This window comes from Helianthus annuus, chromosome 12 (assembly GCF_002127325.2).
Source record: "Helianthus annuus cultivar XRQ/B chromosome 12, HanXRQr2.0-SUNRISE, whole genome shotgun sequence".
Lineage (NCBI taxonomy): Eukaryota > Viridiplantae > Streptophyta > Magnoliopsida > Asterales > Asteraceae > Helianthus > Helianthus annuus.
In genome coordinates this window covers 74,964,412-74,988,705 of record NC_035444.2, presented here as the reverse complement: position 1 = coordinate 74,988,705, position 24,294 = coordinate 74,964,412, and the positions used below count along the sequence as shown (strand labels likewise).

At 41.0% G+C, this 24,294-nt stretch overlaps 1 non-coding gene across 1 annotated transcript; it reads left to right on the top strand.

Moving 5' to 3' along the window:
- Positions 1-23,164: 23,164 nt before the first annotated feature.
- Positions 23,165-23,271, top strand: LOC118485189. The gene has a single exon (XR_004875494.1). It is a non-coding gene; the product is annotated as a small nucleolar RNA R71 (small nucleolar RNA).
- Positions 23,272-24,294: the final 1,023 nt, after the last annotated feature.

Sequence of the window (24,294 nt, the reverse complement as noted above, 5' to 3'; positions counted from 1 at the left end):
TGTAGGACTTGAATATCCAACAAAGATTGCCTCAATGCTCTTCGGACCAAACTTGCCCTTAGGCTCTATCACCGTACAGGGTGACCCAAACGGTTCTAGATACTTCAAATTCGGCTTGCGTTTATTGAGTAGCTTAAAACACGTCTTGTTGAATTTCTTGACAGTAAGAACTCTGTTGAGAGTATAGCATGCAGCAGAAATAGCTTCAGCCCAGAAATTAATTGGTAGCTTAGAATCTGCAAGCATCGTTCTGGCTGTCTCGATTAGCGTCCGGTTTTTGCGTTCTGCAACTCCATTTTGCTGCGGAGTGTACGGAGCACTAAACTCATGCAGTATACCTCTTTCATCACAAAATTCTTCCATCTTACTGTTTTTGAACTCAGTACCATTATCACTGCGAATTCTACAGATAGGCCTCTGGTACAGATTCTCAATTCGTTTAAACAACGCTATCAGGCTGTCAAACGTTTCGTCTTTGGATTTCAAAAACATAACCCAAGAAAATCTGGAATAATCATCAGTCACGACCAAACAGTAGGAATCTCCTGTTATACTCTTGACGTTCACTGGACCAAACAAATCCATGTGAAGACGTTCCAATGGTCTTGAAACTGAATTAACTTGCTTTGTAGGGTGTGACTTTTTCTTCTGTTTGCCTCTGACACAACTTATGCACTCCCCTTCCAGATGAAAACCTTTGACATGCACTCCTGTCACCAAATCGTTATGCACCAAGTGATTCATCTTCCTTAGGTGAGTATGCCCCATTTTTCGGTGCCATAACCTTGATTCTTTCTCCGTTGCTTTGGACACAAAACAATGAGCCTGACCTGTGGTTGTAGTAGCAACGCTCATGTCCAACACGTACAGATCGTTGACTCTTGGTGCCCTCATGATGATCCACTCTTCAGGTATCACAAATCCCGGTTTCAAGATCAAACATTCTTTGTCGGTGAAATGAGTAGTATACATCCTGTCACAGATCTGGGAGATACTTAGCAGGTTGTTCTCCAGCTCAGCGATGTAGTTAACTCTCTCAAACGTTATAACGCCATTTGACAACGTTCCTTCACCTATGATCCTTCCTCCTTGATTACCCGCAAAACCCACATAACCACCGTTAATGTTATTCACATTATACAGCAGTGCGGTCTTCCCTGTCATATGTCTCGATGCTCCACTATCCATTATCCACCTGGATACAAGTTTTGGAAGATCCTGCACATAACAAATCATCATTTAAACAACTTCAAGAAAGATGCCGATTCATGCTTCACGAACCAGGAAGCTCCGGCAATTCAAACTGTTTAATCAAACATGGTATCCACCCAGGCTTCATCAGCCTTAGGTGTAACCTTGACTCTCGCAATTTGAATTTTGAAATTTTCAGCCTTGAGAGGTGGAAAATTTGCATCATAATCAACCGTAATTGACTCTTCAGCCTTTTTCACCTCAGAAGTTGAAACTTTCTTCTCAACTTTTGATTCAATTTTAGGTTTCCACACCTGTTGAGTTAATGCAACCCGTTTGTAAACTGTGTCATTGTTAGTTACCAACTTCTTTACGGGTTCATTTTTCACTTTTAAGTTGTCAATGTTAACATTCTTCTTTTCAAGAACCCTTTTCTCAACAATCATCGGTGCTTTACCCTTCACATCAACCTTCTTCTGTTGAACTTTCACAGCTTCAGTCTTCGGCTTCATATAAGTACACTTTCGTGCAATGTGACCAACCTTATCACATCTAAAACAAGTACGAGTATCAGCTACCCGACTCGTGCCTTCAGACTGAGCCTGTGAAACTCTCTTCTCAAAAAATTATTTGTTTGACTTTGAAAAAATTTCTTTTTCTTCATCAGCAAGTGAACTTGAACTGTTCACAAACTTCTTCTTTACGACAAACCGCTTGTTTGGAACATTCTTTTTCTGATACGGTTTACCCCCCTGATAACCACCCGACCAGTTGTTTCTGTTGTTATTGTAAAAACGTGGTGGATTAACAGATTTCTTGTTATAAACCCTATCTTTCTTTCGACTCAGATTATTCACTGCTGACAACTCGACTTCAACAAGTTTGAAAACATTTGTCAATTTGTTCAAGTTTACATTCTCTATCGGAAACTCTGAATCCGAAAACAATTTATCCGAATCCATCATCTTGTACATGACAAGGTTTGATTCTTCATCTAAGTTGTTCTTGGACCGTTGTTTCGGAATGTATTTATCCAAGAAACACCCATCCTCCTCAGAAGTGTCACAATCCGGTTTAAGCACTTTGTCAACCACACTTTTTACCACATCATTCTGGACACTATCTTCATTGGAAGACGTGAACATGACATCAATGTTCTCAGGAAGTTTAACATCACTTTCTTCCTCAATTTCCACCAAACTAGACTGCTTTTTCGTGTAGTTGTCTAAAATTGGCGGTGGAACTTTGTGAAACCCTACACCCGTTCCATCAGAAAACACATCCTCACCAGCTTTGTTTTTCCCTATGGGTTTGGGAACAATATGCTGCAAAACAAAGCTTGCTGAGCTATAGCTGTTTAACTTCAACTGAATTCGTTCGTTTTCAATTTCAGCTTCTTGAACTTTGAGTTTCAGTTTAGCAATTTCATCCAGTTGTTCGTTAATTGATTCTTCTTTTATTCTTACCACAGCTCTTAGATGTTCATTTTCTTTATATGTTTTGCCATTTCGATCATCACTATCTTTCACAACACTTTTAAGTTTTTCGAACTTTACAGAAATTTGACGGTTTTCAAAAATTAACTTTGCATTTTCACATTTAACTTTCTCATGTTCAATCTTATCAGTTTCAATTTGAGCCATTAATTTTTTAATCCGTTCTGTTGAAGCTTTTACAGTTTTGTCACGACCGAGAATCTGATCCTCAACACTTTTAACTTTTGTTGTCAGATTCTTGATTTTCTCATTGTTAAGGTACGTGACAGTACTACAAAAATTGCATTGTTTGGTGCAATTTTTGCAGTCAGCATTTCCATCAATCTTGTTACCTGACGCATTTGTTGACACACTTTGACTGACCAGCCCCTTTGACTCAGTAACAGAATTAGGGTCTACCTCAAGTGCTTTCGCAGCTAGCACCTTGTCAGCCATCTTTCCCAGGTTCTCAGCTATCAACTCTTGCGTAGTATCGATCAAGCCCGTATCAACCTTCTTTACTTTCTAAATCTCTTCTTTTTCTTTCATCTCTTTCTCTTCCTTCTCCTTTCTCTCTTTTTCTTTTTCTTCTTCAATCATCTTCTCAGTTGGCGTTCCCCACCACTTGTGCTGCCAGTACTCATCATCTTCTTTTATCTCCTTGATGATGGCTTCCATATCGAGTGTGCTGTCATCAATCGCAATGTTTCCATACCGATCAAGATAGCATTCTCTGTCTGGATCCCATCTATTCGCTCTTTTTGCATCCCGATAAATGCGAGAGATCTTTAAGATTCTGTTTTCAGCAATCATTTTTCGATAACAGTACTTCTGCTCTTCAGTACGATCTTCTTTCCACAGAATCGGTTCATCATTATTTGCCATGAATGCGTAACCAACCGCATCTTCTTCCGGTAACACTTCCTTACTCCAATCGTACCCCTCATCATCATAAATCACAGCTAGAGCCCTTGATTTGTCTCTGTTATCTTCAGACTGCTTCAATCTAGGCGGCTCGGATTTATTCTGATGGTAGATTGCCTTTTTGTAGTAATCGTCTTTAAACGGATTCTCTGAATCATCAGCGTACGCCGTTCTGCATTCCCGCTTGAAGTGACCCTTCTGCTTACACTTAAAGCACGTCACCTTCGATTTATCAAATCCCAACTTCGTAGACGGACCACCGATCGTCTTTCACCCAGTAATTTCCATGAAACGCTGAGCACGTCGAACAGCACTTGCCATTGCCCAACGAATGTCGATAAGCTCCATTTCTTCGGGGTCTATCTGATCGTAATCTTCTTTCGTCAGATTTGTATTCCCGATCTTACCAGCCACCAACCCTTCGTAGGATTCCAACACCGATGCCAAAAAGACCATTTGTTGCTTAGCCGACTCCTCATCAAAATTCTGTGCGTTCTTCAAATCTATCGCGATGTTGCAAGAAAACTTCGCATCAGAACGATTTGCAGAAGACGTAGATCCACTGTGAAAACCACTGTGACTTCCGCTGCTTAGACTGCTTTGACTTTCTTTACTTGCTGAAGATACATTCTCAGCTGAAAATGCAGTCTTTGGAGAAGTTGCTTTTGGCATCATGCTTTTTGGATAATAGAGATCCAAATTCTGCTGAGAAGAAGAGTGATTGACTTTGTAAGTTTTCTTCAGTTCCAGCTCGTGACTTTCAAGTCTCTCAATCACCAAATCTAGAGTCAAATCTTTAGGAGCAATAGTATTTTTCAACATAAGCGCATAATATCTCCAATCAACCTCATCTGGTAATGAATCGAACAGTTTGTCAACAAGTTCTTCATCAGAATACATGATCTTATGTCGTGCAAGCTCCAGCTTCAGATGACCAAACCTTTCAATCATTTTGCAAACCGATTCATTTTTAAGACAACCAAACACGTCGAACTCTTTTCTAAGAAGTTTCGTTTTATTTTTTACAATCTCTTGACTTCCTAGACATTTCTTCTTGATTTTTTCCCATAAATCTTTTGCATTGGAGTAATCTATCAACGAAATGATGTCTTCCCGCACCGACTAAAACAGTAAAGCCACACACTTTTGCTCGGCTACAAAACCTTCAATTTCTTCATCTGATCTCAATGCTTCACCATTTTTCTTTCCATTTGCATATCCATTCTTCATACTTTTCCAGCTTGCAAATGCGAATGCCATCAACCAGTCTTCGAATTTAGTTGCCCATCTACTATAATCTTCTATAGCCATCAGCTTTGGAGGTTTGTTGAATGTTCCAAAGCCACTTTCAGACTCCCAAGCTTCTTTCTTTCTCCCCTTCGGTGAATCCTCATTCGTATTGCTCGAAGACGTATCATTGTTTCCAGAATTTCCCGTGAATGCGTACATGTCGCTGAACGGGTTCAAGAAAATATCGTCCATCGTGAATGTACCTGTAAAATCAGACAACACTTAGAAAAATTTTGTTTTTGGAAAATATCAGATTCAAACGGAACTGTTCAAACGGAATGGTCTTGTCCGTTTGAAATACCAATAGTTTCAAACGGAAAGTATTCAAACGGTATAGTTTCAAACGACAGTTTTTCAAACGATCACTTTCAAACGATCAGTTTCAAGCGACCACTTTCAAACGGAACGTGTTATTTTCAAACGAGAGAACTCGATTTCAAACGAAAGACTAATGTTTCAAACAATCAGTTCAAACGGACTGTGCCTTTTCAAACGGATGACGTCATTTTTTCGAACACTTTCAAACGGACATGATAATTTCGATTAGTTTTAGGTCGAATTTTGGTTCCAAATTGTCAAGGATTAGTTAAAAGTGAATTCCGTTTGATATGTGAACGTTTCAAGCCATTTTAACTGTGACAACTAGTTCAAATCAGAAAGCAAAGGTAGAAGTGAGATAATCCGGCGATTTCAAGCTGTATTTGGTATGAACTCCTCGTCCTGAGCTCTGATACCACTTGTTGGACCGTTCCGATGACCTTAAACGTCAGTAGAAGTAGTTCATCTCAATTTACAAAGGCGGAATCAAAGTAAACCAAGTCAAAAACAGCTTAATCCTTTCAATTCTTCTTTCTATTACTGATTGTGAGCTTTTACAGAGATTTTGACAGAAATCCGGCAGCACCTTCGCTCACACACACAAACATCTACCTCTGTCCGTTTGAAGCGCCCAGCTATTTATAGACACACACCCATCCGTTTGAATCATGTTCAAACGACTAGGCTTCAAACGGTCAGGATACGTTCAAACGGCCAGTGTATTTTCAAACGGCCAGACATCCTAAAACCTATACAAACCCTAATTTAATCATGTTTGAACACGTGTTTAACCTATCTAGACACAAGACTTAATAAGACGTAGTCAGCAGACATTTCGTGCACCAACACTTTTTATTTTTCACAATTTTGTTTTTATTTTGATGAACCATTTATTTCAAACAAGGTTAATTTTTGATGAACTTGTTTGTTTATTTGGTTTCATCAACTATTATTATTTTTTTTTAAGTCATAAGAAAAACCGAGCTTTGTTACTAAAAGAAAAGGGTTAAAATAAAAAGGTTTAGGTGGGTAAAAAGGGTGATTGTAGAAATGAAAAGGTTTAGGCTTAAAGGGGTTTACTAGGGGAATTTTGGGTAGGTGGTAAAAAAAATGAAAAATAATGGTGTAGAAAGAAAAAAGGGTTAGTCCTAATGCATCCATCATTTACTTACTCGGGTTTAAGTTGGTAAGGACCGGGAATGTATTGTCGTGGCAAGTTCTAGAGTCGTACGAACCAAGCGGCTATTCACACAAGAAACGAAAAATGAGCATTTAGTGTAAAGATATGTATTTGTATGCTCAATAAAGGCTCAAAACTTACTTTTGTGGGAATGGGTTTTTATGTGATCAAGTATATAAAATCAAATTTTAACTAAGCTTGTCATGTCGTTTCATAATTTTCTTATGTTGGTTCTTTTTATCACGACGCTATCGGTTGTAAACTTGTAAAAATATAACCTTGTTAGAACTTGAAATTTCCAACTTAAACTTAGACAAGCAAAAAAAAATGAAAATTTTTTTTTTGAAAAAAATTTGGGGTGATTGGCGGTTCCAATAGAGTTTTGTGTAAGGCTTGTTAATTAGGACTTGCAAGATTCAAAGTTTTAGCATCCCCCCACACTTAAATTACACATTGTCCTCAATGTGTCCCAAAAATAAGTTTTTAGGTTGATTGAATGTGTAAAAGGGTGTTAAAAGCAAAATTTTATGTTACTGGCACTTTGGACACGGCCCCGTGGTGACCGGGCACGGCCCCGTGTTCAGGTGCCAGTGACAAAATTTAGTAAAAAGAAACAGAAGCCTGGACACGGGGGCGTGTTCAGTGAACACGGCCCGTGTCCAGTTACCTGAACTGGGCGATTGCTGCAGATTGTGCAGCACGGGGCCGTGTTGGGCGGACACGGCCCGTGCTGAACTTGCTGTAATGAAGAAATTTTTGTCGGATGGCCCTGTTTTTGTGCATGGGGTGATGTTTCTTGTTTCCCTTGTTATCCTTGACCATCCCGAGTGTGTTTTATTCCTGCAAATTAAACTAAAAATTAATCTAAGCTAAACTAAGGATAGTTCCGCGGAATGCCTCCGTGGTGCGCCACGTTTATAAGGGTCCTTGGCTAGACCAAAAGTGAGGTCATATATTTTCCGAGCGGGATGTTTTGCATCCCATGTTGCAACGTCGGAGAGCATCATCCAAACTCGAATCAATGACCTTCATGTAATTGACCGGGTCATCGTCCTCTACTCTCTTCCCAACTCCAAACTTCACTTCCTTATCCCCAAACTTCAAAGTAAGTGTTCCGTTATTCATGTCTACCACTGCTTGCGCGGTGGCTAGAAATGGCCTCCCTAGTATGAGGGGGACTTCAGTGTCCTCTTCCATATCTAGTATGACAAAGTCGGCCGGGTAGACGAAATTGCCGACTTTGACCAATAGATTTTCAGCGACACCTTGTGGGTATTTGACGGATCTTGTGACAACCCTCACTAAACCAGGTATCCGTACTATTTAATTAATAATTAATTTCTGCTTAATTACTGTGCTTAACTGAAATTGCTGATGAACTGCTACTTGATTTCTGATACTTGTATATTCCTGCATCATACTTTACATACTGTCACTACATTATTTACATGCTGAACCTTAGTGACAAACATGATGCACAAAAGCACAGTAGCACTTTGAACGGATAACCTATTGAACATGCTGATAAAGCCAGCATCAGGCAGACACTGCCTCTAAGGCCTGTATGAGCCAGAAATATTTTACTACACCCATAGTGAGTGTAGGGATACAAGGGTTGTAGAACTGCGTCTCTAAGAATAAGATATAATGACTGGATGTGCCTAAAACGTACTCTAAGCACAAGCCACAGCACTTTAATTAACATACCAGCTTCTGGCTAACTAATAAAGTGCCAAAACATGAGGAAAATATTCCTGACACTTTGTAGAATAAGTTGTGTCACTAAAAATATTATTAACGACACTTAAAAGCTTATTTAAGCACTTTAACGGATTACTATCCAACCGAACAACCGGACTTTACCCGGAACATGAAAATATTGACATTAACAATATTGGTCTTTTTCTGAGCCAGTTAGGGTCCCTGAATACCCTAACACCCGCGTTAAAGCACATCACACAAGTAACCGAGTTAATCTCTAAACTAACTTGGCTTAACCTAACTAGATACTTAACATTTGGTTGGATTAGAACTAGTACCCCCCCCCCTATTACAAACCGTCCCCATGTAGGGGGATATACTTGGTACTTTGTGAATAAAATAATCCCACATGTCTAGTATCTACTAGACACTTGGTCCTTGGGTTAATCACATTAGTAATTGTCTATAAGTATGAAGGAAGGCACATGAGATTAAACATTCCATACAATTCACCACAACTCTCTCTCCCTCTTGCTCCCACACTCACGGCCAAAACACCCCTCCCCTCTACACCTATTTTCGATCTGATCTCCACATTCCAACATCATACAAGTGTTCAAGGTCACGCATAAGGAGTCTTGGAGCTAACGGAAGGTGAAGGACCTCGTTATCTTGCTTTTATCCACCACTTCTTCGCATAGATTCTTCCCTAGCCCCGAGCTAGAGGTATAACACTTAAAACACCCTCTCGAACTAATCTAAGGTGGTTAATAAGATTTGTAACGGTTAAAACTCGGAAACTTGCATTTTGAATCTTTAAAGTCTACTAAATACAAGAATCTTGTTGGTTAAAAACTTAATACTTGTGTAAAAGTTGTAGTATTTGAAAGTTGTGAATATTGAGGCCCGATCTATGATGTGGTAGCTCGGATCACCATTTAACCCAGTTTGGTTAAGATCATGGATCTTGACATAAGCTTGTTTCGGACCGTACAAGGGTTAAAAGGTGAAACTCTACCACACGAGAAACATGAACTTGTGTAAAAGTATTTTTACTTTTAAAATAGTGTTTAAAACTAGCGGATCTACGTATCTGCAAGTGGTATTTTCAAAGGACCAAGTGTCGAGAAAATCATGTTTTCTAAAAGACGGATAACACACTAACAAGTGTGATATTTTACAAACCACAAGCGAATAAACACTTGTGAAATGAAAGATCCGACAAAATAACAATCTTTGTGAAAGATGACGGGAAGTTGTAAAGATGGATTTATTCTAAAAACGAGGTTTTTACAAGATTGAGTTACTTTATACAAAGATCCACAAAATATAACGGGATCTACACTATAGTTTTCGGAAAAAAAACACAAGTTCATGTGATTATGCGATTTACATGCTTGTCGACTAGTTTGATGTGTCAGAAATTGTTTGGTTGAATCAAGAAGTTGTTGAAATGATTTGGTAAAAGAAAATGATACGCTTGAAAGCGTGGCCACCTCCAGTTATAGAGGAAACTCTGGCGAAATTTTTACAAAAACCTAACACTTAGAATTATTTTCACTATAAGTGTTAGAAATACTGTTTGACATGTTTTCAAAATATAAGTTTCGCCACGAATTTATTTACAAAATTATCGGAGGTGGGATTTCACAAAATAAAGCTTAGTGAAAATATATTTAATATATATATTTTTCATAAACCACTTGATGCGTGTTTATACTTATTTTGTGAAGTGTATAAATATTATTTTTAGAGTAAAAATAATATTTTCGAACGTTAACGGATCCAAAATAATACGAACGCTTTCACGGTAAATATATAAGTTACACCGGTAATCACTATTACCACTCGATCGTTAAAACGTAACTTACGCAATTTACGGAAATATTTATGAACGCGTATATTTGACGAAGTATTATTTTGGGAAAATTTTGTAAAGTAAAAATATAATATTTTTGAGAAAAATATTTATATTTTGGGAATTAGAAATAAATATATGTTAAGTGAGACTTAATAATATATTACGAACACACATGTATTAAATCCCCCATCCTTGGGAAGGAAAATAATTACCAAGTATATACGGAATGTAAACACGAAATAGTTGTCTAACTGTTTCCTAAAACTAGAACCATAAAGCTAAGGCACGGCCGTCCGTCTAATAGAGTTAGAACTTGTAGGTCGTTGCACAGCTGCTTGCTTTCAGAGATATACTTGGTAGAGACGCACCGACTGTGAGTTCATGTCCCCCTTTTCTCTTAACTGTTTTCAGTTTTCTAAACTGCGGGGGTGAAATACATGTTACTATGATTACGAGTACTTTTTACACGGTATGGATAGCGTAAGGAGGGTTATTACCTAGATCATGTGAATGGGTAGGCTATTATCGTAAGACCATTAATCCTTGTATAAGGACCGAGAGGCATGAGTGATAGATCTATCGGGTGTTGCGAGCCCCACGCATGAGCCAGCGTGCGGCTGCATGTGGTGACTATGTCGTTCCGCCGGAAGGACCGGTATGAAATTCGCGTTACAGGTTTGAGTGCTTCCTAGGCCATTTCACTTATTAATGTATTAGCTACACATTAATTGATCTCTTTTTCCGTATTGCTACATACCAGGAATTTTCATACATACAGACTTTATACAAAGGTTTTACTTACTCACTACACATGAACTCGCTCAACAATTTTTGTTGATTTTTCCAACTTACATGTATTTCAGGGAATTAAAGGATCTGGCACGGTATGGCACGTTTTCCCGCTGCACTAGTACGAGGTCATCCGGGTTTAGGGAATGTGACTCTTTCCTGGACAAGTCACAGTCCTTAAACTGTGTTTATGTTTATGTTTGCTGAGCAATGTTTATGTCGTTAGGGTGTGTTTCCTTTGATACAATGTTATTGTATTTGGTTTTAAAACTTCAATGAATGGATGATCTTGCATGTTTTTATTTCATATAGCTTTGTTATGGTTAAGCTATGGTATTAAGAAGTCACACCAAATTAACCACGCTTCCGCAAAGCCAGGGTGTGACAGCTTGGTATCAGAGCTCTGATCATAGCGAACTAGGATTCCTTCTCGAGTCTAGACTATGATCACTAGGGCTCTCACGAAAACATTTTTACTGCATACCACCTAAGTCCAGATCCAAAACGTTTTTACAAACAAATGTTGAGCACATTTTATTTATTTATTTTTAGGCTTAGTCTTGGAGGCTGAGGCTCGGTCTTGGAGGCCGAGGCTCGATCTTAGAGATCGAGGTAGATGGCTAGCTAGGCTAGGAAGAATAGGCTCAGTCTTGGAGGCTGAGGCTCGGTCTTGGAGGCCGAGGCTCGATCTTAGAGATCGAGGTAGATGGCTAGTGAGACTAGGAAGAGTAGGCTCAGTCTTGGAGGCTGAGGCTCGGTCTTGGAGGCCGAGGCTCGAATCTAAGAGGTCGAGGTAGATGATAGAGCAGTCTTGGAGACTGGGAGGAATTTGGCTAGTGGGACTAGGAGTGTCAGTCTAGGAGACTGGGAGGCTAGTGGGACTAGGAGAATTATTTGATTGTTTATTGTTGACTTACATGTTCATATGAATATATGATTGATTATTATACGTATATGTGTTTGTGTTACAAATGTCATGCTTTCATCATGTACTAGAAAGATGGACACTACGAATCCCATGGCCATAGTATCAGACGACATAGTTTCATCGGAGCACGAGGTGTACATTTCCGATACTACCGGCACAGACGATGACGACTTGCAGCCCCTTTTGCGCTGCCTGATGTCGTAGCAGAGCCTACCGATGGCCATCTTGTTGGGAATTTTGCCATTCGCGGTGATCCCTGTTCCTGTGACCCTTGCCGCTTATCCTGTTGTTGATATGCCCCCTCCCCGACGTGGCCTCTGACGACGATAACGATCTACTAGAGGAGGACCCATTCGAGGGCGAGGCCCTATTGCTGCTGGTATTAGCCTACTGCTTGCGGACGCTCCTGCAGGGGAAACTCATGCCCATTCCCCTGCCCCAGACTCATTTGAGTTTCTGACATCCGCATTTTCGCATATACAGGGAGTGCAACACCGTTCACACGACACCGACCCTGATACGGCATCATCAGCTGCACCAGTTCCCGCACACAGCTTTGAGTTTGATCACAGTATTGAGGGTGATCCTGTTCTTCCACCCGGTTTTGATCCAGACCATGACCTTGAGTTCATACACTTAGACCAGCCCTTGGAGGATCCTGTAACCCCCTGTGATGGTTGATCCAGCTGATTTTGAGATGGAGTGTGTTGATCCGGAGCCAGCCGTGGCCCCTAAGCCAGGCGTCACTCCTAACACCACATTAGAGCATGACCCTGTTCATGCCGATGCACCTGCTGTTGCTCCTTGATTGATCATCTGCTTGGGCGAGAGAAAATTTGGGGTAACTGTGCAAGACAATTTATTATTACGGGGGCCCACGTAATAACGACTTGTAGTGCACAGAAATCCTGGTGGACTCTGCGGGTCAAGCTAATGAAAACCAATGTAGCAGGAAATAACTCGAACACGAATGACCAAGGCGATGAAGCCTCGAGTTCATTCTATTTCAAGCAACAAGCCAAATTGGCAAGCCTATGTGGAGGCTCAGAAAATTTATTTCCCCACCCCTACATTGAGTATATTTATGTGTAAAATTGGGTGAGTACATGATGGCTTATGGTGCTATGTATCTCATAGACAATTGGAAAGTTGTCTAACCCACTTCATGCCATTTCGGCAGTAGAGAATGCCACCCAGGCGTGACACAAACACCAGTATGTTGCCAAGGATAGAAGCCGAGCTGCGAAAACGCAACCCACAGGCAATTGCATGACTTGAAGCACTCCGCTCTAAGCACAGCGATGGCACTACTGGAAATACCCCCCCCCCCCACTGACCGCACCGCTTGCTACATTCTTCTCTACAACGTTCGATAAGCCGATTTGATGGTCCCTATAAACGCACTATGCTAGCTATAAACCCTTACCATTCCTCGCATTATGAAAAAAACACATAGGATAAGTTGCTCCTATAACATCAACTGCAGTTGAGGATATGAATCGCGGAATGTTGAAGCTTGAGCTGACACCACGAAGGGCAACTTCAAATACAAAACATTACATAACCAAAGACATGAGTTAAGTGTCTACATCACAAGACAACATATTGTCTGAAGACTTTAAGTAAAACACCACGTCCTCCACCAGCATGCTTTGATCCGCCGCATACATCAAGACTCCTTTGTGCTCTTGACCTTTGTTCTTTCACCATTCCCGGGATTCTGATGTTCATGTCTAAACTAACAAGCGATAGAGCAAATGACTCACGCACATTAACAGTATACTTTTCTTTCCTCCCCCGCCTCGGTCACCAGCATAGTTGCTTTCTGGATTAAGCGAATTGCATTACTCTTGGGAAAAGATGCTAATGATAAGCGGGGATTTCGGAGACTTTTGAGGATCACTTCTGACCACGTAATTGTGATGCACCGATATACTTGTTGGACAAGGGTAGGGTGACCCTATGTCCCTTCTGATGTGATGCATTTTGGTAAGACACAGTGATTGTGGCAGGGGGATAATGAAAGCCCGATCATATTTAAACATGCGACAATACTTATGACTAATGACTGACGAAAAATATCGTCGCTATGCTCCCAATAAGCACGTTGATGATTTACATATCTGTGCTATAACTATAATACCACATGTTTACTTGCTACAAGCTGTGCTATAACCGTGATGATATGTGATTAATTGTTAAACAACTGCGTATTTACGTAAATGTAATATACCTCTGAGGTCTTATTCGTTAAATAGAGACTTATGTGCTCGTGTCCTTACTAAGACCCGACCTAACCGACTTCCTTCTAGGAAGATGTCGACTCGAGGGAACACCGATACCAACAACCCTTTGCCGACGACAGATGCGGAATTTCAAGAACGCCTCTTACAGTTCATCGCACAGTACGAGGCCTTTCGCCCCGGAAACAAACCACCCAACGGCTGCACCTATAAGCAGTTCTTAGGCTGCCAGCCCCTACATTTTGACGGCACTGGGGGTGCCGTAGCCTTCGTGCGCTGGGTTGAGAAGACGGACACTGTTTTGCGTGCGAGTAAATGCGCCCCAGAGGATCAGGTCACGTACATTTCCGGGCTGTTCCAAGATGGGGCTCTGTCATGGTGGAAACTACAAGTTCAGACAATGGGCGAGGCTGTTGCGTATGCTTTATCATGGGATGAGCTAAAAGAGCTAATGTATAAAAAGTACTGTTCGAGAACAGAAAGCCAGAAGGTGGAGACTGAGTTCTGGAACTTGAAGATGGAAGGTCCAAAAATAGCTGAGTATGTGGAGAAGTTCCAAGTTCTGTCGCGTATTGTTCCTTACATGGTAGATCCGGAGTTTAAGAGGATTGAGCGTTTCATTTGGGGATTGGCACCCCAAATCATGAGCATGGTGACGACATCAAAGCCTGCAACGATCACTGAGGCCATCAATCTAAGTGTAGCCTTGACTGAAGAGGCAATCAGGATGAACAAATTTTCAACCTCTGAGGAGAAGAAGGAGACTCATGTAGAGTCATCTGGGGACAACAAGAGAAAGTTGGCGAATTTCAAACAGGGTACCCAGTCGATTAGCAACAACAAGGCCAAAAAGAGAAAAGAGTACATGGGTAAGCTACTTAAATGTGACAGGTGCCGATGTCATCATATCGGGCGATGTAAAAATTGGAAGTGTGACAACTGTGGCAAGGTGGGACACAACAGGGAAACGTGTTGGCGTGAGACGAAGCGTGGAAAGAAAGGAAAAGGAAAAGATAAGGGATGTTACAACTGCAGGGATATGAGGCACTATAGGAAAGATTGCCCAAAGGAGATTAGACAAAATTATGGGAAAGATGCCTAACACCGGGCTAAGGAAGCACGCCAGGAATCCAAGCATGGATATCGGTACGTCCCATATTACTCAACGTTATGCATCCGTTTTATTTGATACTGGTGATTATAGCTTCGTATCATTAGAGTTTAAGAATATGCTTGGGTTAGCCGCTAGTAAGTTAGATATTCCGTACTAAATTGAATTGGCTAATGGAAAGATAGTAGAAGCCAACGAAGTTATCAGAGGTTGTGTGATCGAATTGGGAGAGCGTGAGTTTGTTTTGAATCTACTACCAGTCCAATTGGGAAGCTTCGACGTGGTAGTAGGGATGGATTGGTTATCGAGCAACGAGGCTGAGATTGTTTGCCACGAAAAGGTCGTTCGTATCCCAACCGATGATGGGGAGACCATTGTGGTTGATGGAGAGAAGCGTGAGACGCCTTTGAGAATTATCAGCTGCTTGAAAGCGCGTAAGTGTTTGCAGAAGGGATGTGCTGCCTTCCTGGCACATATTGTGGATAAGAAGGCTGCTGAGCCGAGGATCAAAGACATCCATGTCGTGAGGGAATACCCAGAAGTCTTCCCAGAAGACTTGCCTGGACTGCCGCCTCTGAGGCAAGTAGAGTTTCGCCTCGATTTAGTTCCAGGCGCTGCGCCTGTGGCTAAGACACCCTATAGACTTGCTCCGTCTGAGATGCAAGAACTGTCGACACAACTTCAAGAGTTGTTAGACAAGGGATTCATCCGACCGAGCTTCTCGCCTTGGGGAGCTCCAGTTTTGTTTGTCAAGAAGAAGGACGGTAGTTTCCGTATGTGCATTGACTACAGAGAGTTGAACAAGCTGACGATCAAGAATAGATATCCTCTGCCAAGGATTGATGATCTGTTCGACCAACTACAAGGTTCAAGCTTTTATTCAAAGATCGATCTCCGATCTGGATACCATCAGTTAAGGATACAGGAGGAGAGTATCCCGAAGACAGCCTTCAGAACTCGATATGGACACTACGAGTTTCTCGTTATGCCGTTTGGTTTGACAAACGCACCTGCAGTGTTCATGGATTTGATGAATCGAGTTTGTAAGCCGTACTTGGATAAGTTCGTGATTGTATTCATCGATGACATTTTGATTTATTCAAAGACGAAGGCTGAGCACGAGCAGCATTTAAGAGCCATTCTGGAGCTGCTAAAGAAAGAACAGTTGTATGCCAAATTCTCTAAGTGCGAGTTTTGGCTAAGAGAAGTGCAATTCCTTGGACACGTGGTAAATGGAGATGGAATCCACGTGGATCCAACCAAGATCGAGGCGATCAAGGATTGGGAAACGCCAAGGACGCCAACCGAGATTCGGCAATTCTTGGGTTTGGCTGGCTATTACCGAAGATTTATTGAGGATTTTTCCAAGATCGCTCAACCATTAACGCTCCTCACGCAGAAAGACAAGAAGTTTGATTTGGGGAATCAAACAGGAAGAAGCGTTTCAGATATTGAAAGATAAGCTTTGCAACGCGCTAATCTTAGCCCTACCAGAGGGTACAGATGATTTTGTGGTATACTGCGACGCATCGCGTCAAGGATTGGGTTGTGTGTTGATGCAACGCCAAAAGGTTATTGCATACGCATCACGCCAACTGAAGGTACATGAAAAGAACTATACCACACATGATTTGGAGCTAGGCGCAGTAATTTTTGCACTAAAGATCTGGAGACACTACCTTTATGGTACGAAGTGCACAATCTTCACAGATCACAAGAGCCTCCAACATATATTCAACCAGAAGGAGTTGAACATGAGGCAAAGACGATGGGTAGAACTGTTGAATGACTACGACTGCGAGATTAAGTATCATCCAGGGAAGGCGAATGTGGTCGCCGATGCCCTAAGTCGAAAAGAGAGGATCAAGCCCATAAGGGTTAGGGCTTTGGATATGGTTATTCGAACCAACTTTCCTCTGCGCATTCGTGCCGCGCAGAAGGAAGGCCTCAAGGAGAAAAACCTTGAGGAAGAGTATCTCCGTGATATGGAGAAGATATTGGTACCAAACAGGGAAGGAACGTTGTGTTTTGAGAAAAGGATTTGGGTTCCTCTGTTTGGTGGTTTAAGGAAGGTTATTTTCGATGAAGCTCACAAGTCGCGGTACTCTATCCATCCTGGAGCGGATAAGATGTACCAGGATCTTAAAGATTATTATTGGTGGCCTAGGATGAAAGGCGATGTGGCTGTTTATGTGAGCAAATGTTTAACTTGCGCTAAGGTTAAAGCGGAATACCAGAAGCCTTCGGGACTTCTGCAGCAACCAGAGATTCCCAAGTGGAAATGGGAACAAATCTCTATGGATTTTATTACGAAGTTGCCAAGAACGCCAAGAGGCCATGACACTATTTGGGTAATAGTGGATCGCTTAACGAAGTCAGCATACTTCTTACCTATCCGAGAGAAGGATAACACGAGCAAATTGGCCGAAATTTACATGAGAGAAATTGTTACACGCCATGGAGTACCTCTCTCAAACATCTCCGATAGAGACGGAAGGTTCGTATCAAGGATTTGGCAATCCTTCCAGGAAGCTTTTGGCTCAAAGTTGAATCTAAGCACTGCTTTTCACCCGCAGACCGACGGTCAAAGCGAGCGGACGATACAGACTTTAGAAGATATGTTGAGAGCATGTGTTATGGATTTGGGCGGTAGCTGGGATAAATATTTGCCATTGGTCGAATTCTCATACAACAACAGCTACCACACCAGTATTGGTGCCGCGCCATTCGAAGCTTTATACGGGCGCAAGTGCAGATCACCGCTTTGTTGGTCTGACGCAGGTGATAGACAGTTGGTTGGTCCTGATGGGGTCCAGGAAACCACAGACAAAATTGCACAGATCCAAGATCGCATCAGTGCGGCTCGTGATCGACAGAAGGCTTACGCGGGTCGAAATAGGAAGCCTCTAGAGTTTGAGGTAGGTGATATGTTTTGTTGAAGGTATCACCCTGGAAGGGTGTGGCACGCTTCGGGAAGCGTGGAAAGTTGAATCCGCGATATATTGCTTCGTTCAAGATCTTGGAAAGAATTGGGCTAGTAGCATACAAGTTGGACCTACCTGCTGAACTGAATGGAGTTCACGATACATTCCATGTATCCAACCTGAAGAGGAGTCCAACTCAAGTCACCGTTGCCATTCCCACTGACGAGATTCATGTTGACGACACGCTCCATTTCGTTGAAGAACCTGTTGAGGTTACGGATTGGGAAAGTGAACAAGACCCGCCGGAGCAGTGTCAAACTCGTCAAAGTTCGTTGGAATGCTAGACATGGTCCTGAATTCACCTGGGAAAGCGAGGACCGAATGAAAGAGAAATACCCCCACTTATTTCCTAAGAACCCTGCTTCTACAAGCAGAACTTCAAATTTCGGGACGAAATTTCTTTAACGAGGGGAGAATGTGACAACCCTCACTAAACCAGGTATCCGTACTATTTAATTAATAATTAATTTCTGCTTAATTACTGTGCTTAACTGAAATTGCTGATGAACTGCTACTTGATTTCTGATACTTGTATATTCCTGCATCATACTTTACATACTGTCACTACATTATTTACATGCTGAACCTTAGTGACAAACATGATGCACAAAAGCACAGTAGCACTTTGAACGGATAACCTATTGAACATGCTGATAAAGCCAGCATCAGGCAGACACTGCCTCTAAGGCCTGTATGAGCCAGAAATATTTTACTACACCCATAGTGAGTGTAGGGATACAAGGGTTGTAGAACTGCGTCTCTAAGAATAAGATATAATGACTGGATGTGCCTAAAACGTACTCTAAGCACAAGCCACAGCACTTTCATTAACATACCAGCTTCTGGCTAACTAATAAAGTGCCAAAACATGAGGAAAATATTCCTGACACTTTGTAGAATAAGTTGTGTCACTAAAAATATTATTAACGACACTTAAAAGCTTATTTAAGCACTTTAACGGATTACTATCCAACCGAACAACCGGACTTTACCCGGAACATGAAAATATTGACATTAACAATATTGGTCTTTTTCTGAGCCAGTTAGGGTCCCTGAATACCCTAACACCCGCGTTAAAGCACATCACACAAGTAACCGAGTTAATCTCTAAACTAACTTGGTTGAACCTAACTAGATACTTAACATTTGGTTGGATTAGAACTAGTACCCCCCCCCCAATTACAAACCGTCCCCATGTAGGGGGACATACTTGGTACTTTATGAATAAAATAATCCCACATGTCTAGTATCTACTAGACACTTGATCCATGGGTTAATCACATTAGTAATTGTCTATAAGTATGAAGGAAGGCACATGAGATTAAACATTCCATACAATTCACCACAACTCTCTCTCCCTCTTGCTCCCACACTCACGGCCAAAACACCCCTCCCCTCTACACCTATTTTCGATCTTGATCTCCACATTCCAACATCATACAAGTGTTCAAGGTCACGCATAAGGAGTCTTGGAGCTAACGGAAGGTGAAGGACCTCGTTATCTTGCTTTTATCCACCACTTCTTCGCATAGATTCTTCCCTAGCCTCGAGCTAGAGGTATAACACTTAAAACACCCTCTCGAACTAATCTAAGGTAGTTAATAAGATTTGTAACGGTTAAAACTCGGAAACTTGCATTTTGAATCTTTAAAGTCTACTAAATACAAGAATCTTGTTGGTTAAAAACTTAATACTTGTGTAAAAGTTGTAGTATTTGAAAGTTGTGAATATTGAGGCCCGATCTATGATGTGGTAGCTCGGATCACCATTTAACCCGGTTTGGTTAAGATCATGGATCTTGACATAAGCTTGTTTCGGACGGTACAAGGGTTAAAAGGTGAAACTCTACCACACGAGAAACATGAACTTGTGTAAAAGTATTTTTACTTGTAAAATAGTGTTTAAAACTAGCGGATCTACGTATCTGCAAGTGGTATTTTCAAAGGACCAAGTGTCGAGAAAATCATGTTTTCTAAAAGACGGATAACACACTAACAAGTGTGATATTTTACAAACCACAAGCGAATAAACACTTGTGAAATGAAAGATCCGACAAAATAACAATCTTTGTGAAAGATGACGGGAAGTTGTAAAGATGGATTTATTCTAAAAACGAGGTTTTTACAAGATTGAGTTACTTTATACAAAGATCCACAAAATATAACGGGATCTACACTATAGTTTTCGGAAAAAAAACACAAGTTCATGTGATTATGCGATTTACATGCTTGTCGACTAGTTTGATGTGTCAGAAATTGTTTGGTTGAATCAAGAAGTTGTTGAAATGATTTGGTAAAAGAAAATGATACGCTTGAAAGCGTGGCCACCTCCAGTTACAGAGGAAACTCTGGCGAAATTTTTACAAAAACCTAACACTTAGAATTATTTTCACTATAAGTGTTAGAAATACTGTTTGACATGTTTTCAAAATATAAGTTTCGCCACGAATTTATTTACAAAATTATCGGAGGTGGGATTTCACAAAATAAAGCTTAGTAAAAATATATTTAATATATATATTTTTCATAAACCACTTGATGCGTGTTTATACTTATTTTGTGAAGTGTATAAATATTATTTTTAGAGTAAAAATAATATTTTCGAACGTTAACGGATCCAAAATAATACGAACGCTTTCACGATAAATATATAAGTTACACCGGTAATCACTATTACCACTCGATCGTTAAAACGTAACTTACGCAATTTACAGAAATATTTATGAACGCGTATATTTGACGAAGTATTATTTTGGGAAAATTTTGTAAAGTAAAAATATAATATTTTTGAGAAAAATATTTATATTTTGGGAATTAGAAATAAATATATGTTAAGTGAGACTTAATAATATATTACGAACACACATGTATTAAATCCCCCATCCTTGGGAAGGAAAATAATTACCAAGTATATACGGAATGTAAACACGAAATAGTTGTCTAACTGTTTCCTAAAACTAGAACCATAAAGCTAAGGCACGGCCGTCCGTCTAATAGAGTTAGAACTTGTAGGTCGTTGCACAGCTGCTTGCTTTCAGAGATATACTTGGTAGAGACGCACCAACTGTGAGTTCATGTCCCCCTTTTCTCTTAACTGTTTTCAGTTTTCTAAACTGCGGGGGTGAAATACATGTTACTATGGTTACGAGTACTTTTTACACGGTATGGATAGCGTAAGGAGGGTTATTACCTAGATCATGTGAATGGGTAGGCTATTATCGTAAGACCATTAATCCTTGTATAAGGACCGAGAGGCATGAGTGATAGATCTATCGGGTGTTGCAAGCCCCACGCATGAGCCAGCGTGCGGCTGCATGTGGTGACTATGTCGTTCCGCCGGAAGGACCGGTATGAAATTCGCGTTACAGGTTTGAGTGCTTCCTAGGCCATTTCACTTATTAATGTATTAGCTACACATTAATTGATCTCTTTTTCCTTATTGCTACATACCAGGAATTTTCATACATACAGACTTTATACAAAGGTTTTACTTACTCACTACACATGAACTCGCTCAACAATTTTTGTTGATTTTTCCAACTTACATGTATTTCAGGGAATTAAAGGATCTGGCACGGTATGGCACGTTTTCCCGCTGCACTAGTACGAGGTCATCCGGGTTTAGGGAATGTGACTCTTTCCTGGACAAGTCACAGTCCTTAAACTGTGTTTATGTTTATGTTTGCTGAGCAATGTTTATGTCGTTAGGGTGTGTTTCCGTTGATACAATGTTATTGTATTTGGTTTTAAAACTTAAATGAATGGATGATCTTGCATGTTTTTATTTCATATAGCTTTGTTATGGTTAAGCTATGGTATTAAGAAGTTACACCTAATTAACCACGCTTCCGCAAAGCCAGGGTGTGACAGATCTGTCGGCAAGTTGTATACTCATCTTGGTAGGGCTCGTTTTTCCTAGGCCGAGTCGTTTGAACATTGATGTAGGAATGAGGTTAATGCTAGCCCCAAGGTCGGCTAGTGCATTACGAACGGGGGATTCCCCGATCGAGCAAGGAATTATGAAGCTTCCAGGATCAATCTTTTTTTGTAGGAGTTTGTTGAGTACGAGGGCGGAACATTCTTCGCCTAAGTTAACTAATTGCAATGATTCAATTTTCTTTTTATGTGTGAGGAAATCCCTCATGAATTTTGAGTATTTAGCCATTTGAGTTAGGACTTCGATAAAAGGAATATTAACATGCAATTGTTTTAGTAGATTTTCGAATTTTGCGAATTGCTCATTGGTCTTTTGACGAATTAACCTACCGGGGTATGGAACCGGAGGAGCCTTGGTAGGCTCTTGGATTAGAGGAGAAGCTCTCTTTTGAGGAGTTGTGCTTTCCTCAATTGGTGGTGGTGGAGCTTCTTCGGAACCCACGGTGCGGTCTCTTAACGTTATGAGATGGACTTGTGCTTTTTGGTTTGTTTTGGTATTACTTGGTAACGCGCCTTGTGGTCTCTCGGAGAAATTTTGAGCTAATTGATTTATTTGCTTTTCAAGGTTTTGTATACAACTTGTTGATTTCTAAAATTCGATTCCAATTGTTGAAATCGATCCGAGTTTTTCTTTTCAGTGTCGGAGATGAGGCGAGATACAGTATCTTCAAGCCTTTCTCGTCCACCTTGTTGTTGAAGGAAATTTTGTGACTCATTTCTTGGTTGTGGAAAGTTTGTTCGTTGGTTTAGGCTTTGTTGGTTACTACTATTGCCGGGTTCTCTCCAACCAAGGTTAGGGTGGTTACGCCATCCTTGGTTGTAGGTACCCGTTGGAGGACCCGACGGCCTAGGTCTATTATCAATGTAGTTCACCAACTCTGGTTGATCATCTGTTTCTTTCATACAACTCCAATTTTCATGTGGCCCACCACACCCTTCACAAGCCATAACCGAGACCGTTTTCGTCATTTCTAACTTTTTGATTTTTGAAGAAAGGGCCTCGATTTGGGCTTGTAAAGAAGTGCTTTCATCAACCTTATGGGCGCCCGGGGCAATAGATTTATTGCCTCGGGGAGTGTGCCATTGAAAATTGGTTTGAGCAATTTCCTCAATTTGATTGTATATTTCATGTGGGCGGTGATTATCTAAAAGTCCCTCGGAGCTAGAGTCAAGTGTTTGTCTTGTGTGTGGCAACAACCCATTGTAGAAAGTGGATACTTGTTGCCATACCGCAAGACCGTGATGAGGACACTTTCGTAATAGCTCCTTGAACCTTTCCCAAGTTTCATATAAGGATTCCCAATCTTCTTGTGAATATGTATTAATTTCAGTCATTAATTTAGCCGTTTTAGCGGGAGGGAAATACTTATATAGAAATTTTTGGGCTAGTTCATCCCAGGTGTTTACCGAACCAACTGGGAGGGCGTTGAGCCAAGCTTTTGCTCGATCTTTTAGTGAAAATGGAAACATTCGAAGGCGGATGGCGTCATTTGATGCTCCATTGATCCGAAAGGTATCACATATTTCTAAGAAATTAGTAATATGTAGATGGGGATCCTCGTCCGCAAGCCCATGGAAGGTTGCGGAGTTTTGAAGCATTTGTATCAAATGTGGCCGAAGTTCGAAGTTGTTAGCTTCGACATTCGATGCATTGATAGCGGCGCCGAGATTACCCACGGTGGGTCGTAGGTAATCCATGAGGGTACGTTGGTCCGCCATTGGAAGTGGATCCCCCGAAACCTTCTCCTGGTTTTTAGCTTTAAGTCTTTTTCTGAGAAAGCGTTCGGGTTCTTCTAGAGGTTCTTTTATGTCTCTACTAGAACTGGAGCTCATACACTACGTAGAAGGTTCAGATGTGGTGGCTGGTTCCAAGTCCTGTAATAAAAACAGAAAAGAATGTTGGTCAGGAAGTTCACCACGGCCCCGTGCTCAGTGAACACGGCCCGTGGTCGGAGATACAGCGATTGTTTTCCGGATCCCTGTTACTGGAAAGTTGGACACGGCCCCGTGTTGCACCGACACGGCCCCGTGCTCAGCTCTCTGTAAATCGGAAAATAAAAACTGCTAGTGACACTGCTAGGCACGGCCCGTGCTGAGCTCTGCAGAAGCTGAAAAACTAAGAAAATCCTAGAAAAAATAAAAATAAAATAGAAAAAATGAATAGGCTGTTGATTCCTAACTTTCTTAAAATCCTTGTGTCCCCAGCAACGGCGCCAAAAAACTTGATGCGTGTCAGTGTATATATATTTTAGGTGTATATTTTAAGCCCCTTTTACACTATTTAGCCAAGTTTTAAATTTATAAACACGATATTCACTATCACTAAACACACATATGGGCAAGTGCACCCATCGTGGACGTAGT